Source organism: Salvelinus namaycush, chromosome 2, assembly GCF_016432855.1.
Source record: "Salvelinus namaycush isolate Seneca chromosome 2, SaNama_1.0, whole genome shotgun sequence".
Lineage (NCBI taxonomy): Eukaryota > Metazoa > Chordata > Actinopteri > Salmoniformes > Salmonidae > Salvelinus > Salvelinus namaycush.
Genome location: NC_052308.1, coordinates 27,036,330 through 27,042,688, shown reverse-complemented (window position 1 = coordinate 27,042,688; position 6,359 = coordinate 27,036,330).

The window sequence follows — 6,359 nt, the reverse complement described above, 5'->3', positions numbered from 1 at the left end:
GCTATGCTCCATGTTGCTCTCGTTTTTGATCGAGATTGCGAGTGTACAATTATGTTCACGTCAGGGCCTGAAACGCCCTGTAATTCAATTCGCGATGATTGTACATCCGCTAAGAAAAGTCAGCCAAAACCTCAACGTCAATATGGAGAAGTTAACATACACGTGTAAGTAAAAACAAATGTAAATAAGTTAGAAATGGTGCTGCTAATGCACACGACGGCACAAACACGTCTCGTAAAAGTAATGTTTTTTGTTTGGTTAGCTTTTGGAAATTGTATAAATAAAACATTTTCCTCCTTCAGAAGTTCCAGCTAGACAGGCTGTTAGTTAGCAAATTAATTTGCTACCTATTATATGGTAGGTGTATTTTATAGTTAATATAAGTAGACATGCAATCATAATGACTGACTGTAGCGCATATAAAGCACCCACAAGCTACCGGTGGCTGAAAACAATCCTCGTGGGATGAACGAGTGACGAATTTTGTCGTGGACAATCGGTTCAAATATAACGCTGACAAGAACTTGTGAAATCAAACATGCTTTTAATACAATTGTATAGCAAGCTGGAATGTCCCGCGGAACACACAATTTCCCAGAGCCCTAGCTCTTCTATTTATACACACATAGTATTATGTCCATCCCTTATGCAAATGAAGTTTCTCTTCTTAAGTCATTCACCACCATTATCTTTTAGTTCAAGCTTCCTACTTGTTCACGCCCAATAACGCCCATATCTGCTTTCAGTTAGATTATAATAGTGGCCAGACCCGTGCTTGTCTTAAAAATAATATATGTCCATCTATCCTATAGGCCTATGACTTAGCCCTGTATTTAACTCAGTGCCTCAGCATGTTCTCTGGTATGTGTGCTTTTAGTGGAATGGGCAGACTATATGTCTAGTGTGTCCAAGTGCCCTAAGTGCATATTTCTCTGGTATGTGTGCCTTTAGTGGAATGGGCAGACTATATGTCTAGTGTGTCCAAGTGCCCTAAGTGCATATTTCTCTGGTATGTGTGCCTTTAGTGGAATCAGCAGACTATGTGTCTCTTCTCTTCATGTGGTCTGTTTTTTAATGTTCAGCTGTCCTATGCCTTTATATGTTATCCATGTGTCTCATTTTACTCCTACAAATTCCGGGCAAGTGCGGTTCATTTAAAATTCCTTCCTCCCTTGCCCTGCAAGTGTAAACTCGTCAGACGTCATCAGAAGTGTCCACTTAATTTGAGGGGAGAGGGTGTCTTAACTCTGGCTGAATTCCAAACACTTATCACACAGTTACAGTATTATCAGACAAAACCTTAAGACAGCCAGGCAGAATCGGAAAGCCAGATGGAATCTTAGACAGCCAGACATAGACGCCCTGGCCAGTGGTGGGGTGCTGGTCAACCTCAGAGCTGGATGGGAACAGAGACGAGTCCAAAACCTCCACCTGGTCTCTGTCTCTGACTGTATCCTCACAATATCTGTCTCCAGCTGTGTCGTTGCAGTGTGTGTGTCACAGTGACCACTCTCATCCTACACACTGACTTCCTGTTCCTTTGCTGCAGTAGACATGACGTACAGAACCACAACACAAACACAAAGAATACAGAGTTCAGATCTGTGTGATTTTAGTGTTTCTGAGCCTAGATCTATGTGTGAGGTAGTGTTTCTAATCTTAGATTGGTGTGTGTGTGTGTGAGGTACTGTTTCTGATCCTAGATCTGTGTGTGAAGTACTGTTTCTGATCCTAGATCTGTGTGTGAGGTACTGTTTCTGATCCTAGATCTGTGTGTGAAGTAATTTAGGGTATCTGGTCGTTTGTTCCAGGCCAGAGTGATGAGAGAACCCTGCTTCTTGTAGATTTGAGGAATCTTTCTGGGACTGCCCTCCCTCGCCCCTCACACACCTCTCACTCTGCAGAGAGTCCATCGGAGGCAGTGTGTGTCGGAGGAGTCGAAAGTGTCTGAAACACACAGGATTTCCAGGTAGGGCAGGTCCTCTGGAGCCAAGGCCGTTCCACAGCCTGGTGACACGCATACACACAATATGTTAAGTGCCATTTTGAGTGGATGTGTGTGTGCCTATGTTTTACCAGTGCAGAGGTCGTCACTGTGTTCTTGTTCACCTCTGGTCAGGTCTGGAGATGGGGCAGCTTAGGAGATGTTCTGGACTGTGATTGGCTTGGAGGGTCCCAGGCAGGTGTTAGCAGTCAGGAGTGTGTTTGGGTCAGAGGTCATGCAGCGATTAGAGGTGAGGAGTGTGAGCAGGCAGGAGAGCCGAGGCACTCTGAGTTCAGACGTATATACTTCTTCCAGGCCCAGCAGGCGCTCCTCACTCGACACACACAGAACAATTCAAATGGAGCACCAAATACAATTGCCAGTGTAGCCACAATGGAACGTTGCTTTGATTTTAAAGCTTTACTGTGAGTGACCGTGTCCAGTAGAGCCGACAGCACCACAGTGACCAGGGCCTCCTGGAGATCCATCAGCTCAACCAGCAGTACCAGAGCACAGCCTCCTCACTGGGACTGAGGCTGGAGAGAGGACTGGGGTTGGGACCAGGTTTGGGACTGGGGCCAGGCAGAGCCAAGACAGGATTGGAGCTGGGCCTGTGTTAGGTGCTGAGTCAGCAGCACAGTGTGTGTGTGACTCAGCCTCCTCACACACCCCTCTCTCAGAGCTCCCTCCCTGTGCTGGACCCACTCTGGTAAAACAACACCTCACAGATTAGTCACAATACTGGTTTCTGTGCATCACTGATTATCAAGAAGCTGATCGTGGACTACAGAAGGAAGAGGGGAGAGCACGTCCCCATCCACATTGAAGGGGTGTGTCACGAGAATTTATATCCCAATGTTCTAACTGAACTATTTTATAGCTTTGACCAATTCCCAGAGGTTGTAAGGCTCTGGTTAATGAAGAATTAGACAAAGTCCCAGTCTGCAATAGATCACTCCTTTATTGAGAGAGCGCTCTAGCCCTCAAATGCAGAGCCATTCTTTTTATACACACACACACACACAAGTTTCTTATCATAGGCTACTCCCTGCTTAGGCAGGCAATATTTTCCCCACTACCCCCATACATAGTTATCTCGTCTCACAGTTGTACCCTGCTTGCATAGCTACAAAAGAATACAATGCACTAGTTATAATTCTAACCAAGCTACACACATCATATTATTATGATTCTAACACATTTCACACAGTTATACAGTTTCAGGGTGGAATACTTTAGTCATTATCTTAAACATACAAATTCTTCTATCAGGGTGGTAGTGGAGCTGGCCGAGCGCTTCAAGTTCCTTTGCAACCCCATCACTAAGTTCTTCCACTGCACCATTGAGAGCATCTTGACTGGCTGCATCACTGTTTGGTATGGCAAATGCACCGCACTCGACCGCAAAGCGCTACAGAGGGTGGTGCAGACAGCCCAGTACATCGCTGGGGCTGAGCTCCCTGCCATCTAGGACCTCTATATCAGGCGATGTCAGAGGAAGGCCTGAAAAATTGCCAAAGTCTCCATCCACCCAAGCCATAGACTGTTCACTCTTCTACCATCCGGCAAACGGTATCGGCTCTCGGACCAACAAGCTCCGCGACAGCTTCTACCCCCAAGACTGATAAATATTGAATTAAATAGTTACCCGGACTATCTGCACTGACCATATTTTGCACTGACTCTACGCACACTAACAATAAAATATATAGACGCTTGCTTATGGTAGTCCATCGTATTCGATGATGACTTCCACTTCAGATTTAACAATTAATTATTTGGTGACTGTAGAGTCCAATCTGAGATCCACAAACTTTATTGCAGGTGGGGCATATGCAGTCTGTGTTGGCGGGGGCAGGCATGGTTGTTTTTGCTGTCTCTTTGTGCTTCTCTCCTCCTCCCACCTCTGTACACCGCTCTGGCAGAGCTGCAGCCAGGTGGAAAGGTCGGCAGCAGCATCCTCCAGGTCTGTGGGTTTGATGTTGCACTTCAGAAACATTTTTAGCTGGTCCTTGTAGCGCTTCAGCTGTCCCCCCTGCAGCCAGCCGGCCAAGATGTAGCTGTCCCCCCTGCAAACCGCCGGCCAAGATGTAGCTGGCCATACAGGATCTTCAGCGGCAAGCGCTCCTGAAACATTCTAATGACATGCCCAAGCCAGCGCAGTTGGTGTTGGGTGACCATGGCCTCCATACTCTTGCAGTTGGTCTTAGCAAGTATTTCTGTATGGGGCACACAGTTGCACCAGGTGATTCCCATGATGCGCTGCAGGCATCTTATGTGGAATCGCTCGATCCGCTTGTTGTGGTGACTGTAAGTATTATCGTCAGTGTCCAAAAGAGTTCTGATGTTCCATGTCGCTAGTTTCAGGGAAAATATTTTCTTTAGTATTTTTCGACCGCTGAGTGGAATTCTATCCAATTTTTAGGCCACCTTTTCTAAGCCTCTCCCTGGCTGGAGTGAGCAGTGTGGCTCCTAAATAGGACTGCTCAGTCACACAGGGGTCTGCTAAAGGCAGCTACCACTCAAGTCCCAGCTGCTGGTGACCCTAATAGCCCTGTGCCGCTGGCATGCAGGGGTCTGATTAAGGGCACCCGGTGCATTCACTTCTGCCCCCGTCACCAGACACCCAAACCCACCCAATGCTGCCAGACTTTAGTCCGGTTTCCAGTTGATGGCTTCACCGAGGTCAGAAGTGGATACCTGCGCAAAGGAAGTTATTTAAAGTGCTGCTGAGGGTGCGCAATCTCCATCAGCACTACTTCACTATAGGAAGGTGAAATTCCAGTGGCAAGGGGGGAAACCTAGGATGACCAGTATCTTCCACAGCTGCAGGCAGCACCTGAACCCCAGTCTGTCGGCGTACGCCTACCACGCGCCGCCATCACGCTGCTTTTCCCTCAGGGTGTGCTCCCCTAGCCTTTGTCGTACCAGACTAACCCACAAGGCAGCAGGACAGTGGTTGATGGCTGCAAGGACATGTCCACACAGGGGTGGGCCTGTACAGACACATCTCTGGGGCCCACTGCTGCGCCATAGTGTCATATATATATACTCCACAAATTTCTTGTTAACAAACTATAGTTTTGGCAAGCCGGTTAAGACATCTACTTTGTGTATGACGAAAGTGATTTTTCCAACAATTGTTTACAGACAGATTATTTTACTTATAATTCACTGTATCACAATTCCAGTGGGTCAGAAGTTTACATACACTTAGTTAACTGTGCCTTTAAACAACTTGGAAAATGATGCCATGGCTTTAGAAGCTTCTGATAGGCTAATTGACATAATTTGAGTCAATTGGAGGTCTACCTGTGGATGTATTTCAAGGCCTACCTTCAAACTCAGTGCCTCTTTTTTGACGTCATGGGAAAATCAAAAGAAATCAGCCAAGACCTCAGAAAAACAAGTCTGGTTAATACTTGGGGGCAATTTACAAACGCCTGAAGGTACCACGTTGATCTTTACAAACAATAGTACGCAAGTATAAACACCATGGGACCACATAACCGCCATACGGCTCAGGAAGGAGACATGTTCTGTCTCCTAGAGGTGAACGTGCTTTGGTGCGAAAAGTGCAAATCAATACCAGAACAACAGCAAAGGACCTTGTGAAGATGCTGGAGGAAACAAGTACAAAAGTATCTATATTCACAGTAAAACAAGTCCTATATCGACATAACCTGAAAGGCCGCTCAGCAAGGAAGATGCCACTGCTCCAAAACCTCCATTAAAAAAAGCCAGACTACGGTTTGCAACTGCACATGGGGACAAAGATGGTACTTTTTGGAGAAATGTCCTCTGGTCTGATGAAACAAAAATAGAACTGTTTGGCCATAATGACCATCTTTATGTTTGGAGGAAAAAGGGGGAGGCTTGCAAGCCGAAGAACACCATCCCAACCGTGAAGCACGGGGGTGGCAGCATCATGTTGTGGGGGTGCTTTGCTGCAGGAGGGACTGGTGTACTTCACAAAATAGATGGCATCGCGAGGAAGGAAAATTATGTGGATATATTGAAGTAACATCTCAAGACATCAGTCGGGAAGTTAAAGCTTGGTTGCAAATGGGTCTTACAAATGGACAATGACCCCAAGCATACTTCCAAAGTTGTGGCAAAATGGCTTAAGGACAACAAAGTCAAGGTATTGGAGTGGCCATCACAAAGCCCTGACCTCAATCCTATAGAACATTTGTGGGCAGAACTGAAAAAGCGTGTGTGAGCAAGGAGGCCTACAAACCTGATTCAGTTACACCAGCTCTGTCAGGAGGAATGGGCCAAAATTCACCCAACTTAATGTGGGAAGCTTGTGGAAGATTACTGGAAACGTTTGACCAAAGTTAAACAATTTTAAGGCAATGCTACCAAATACTAA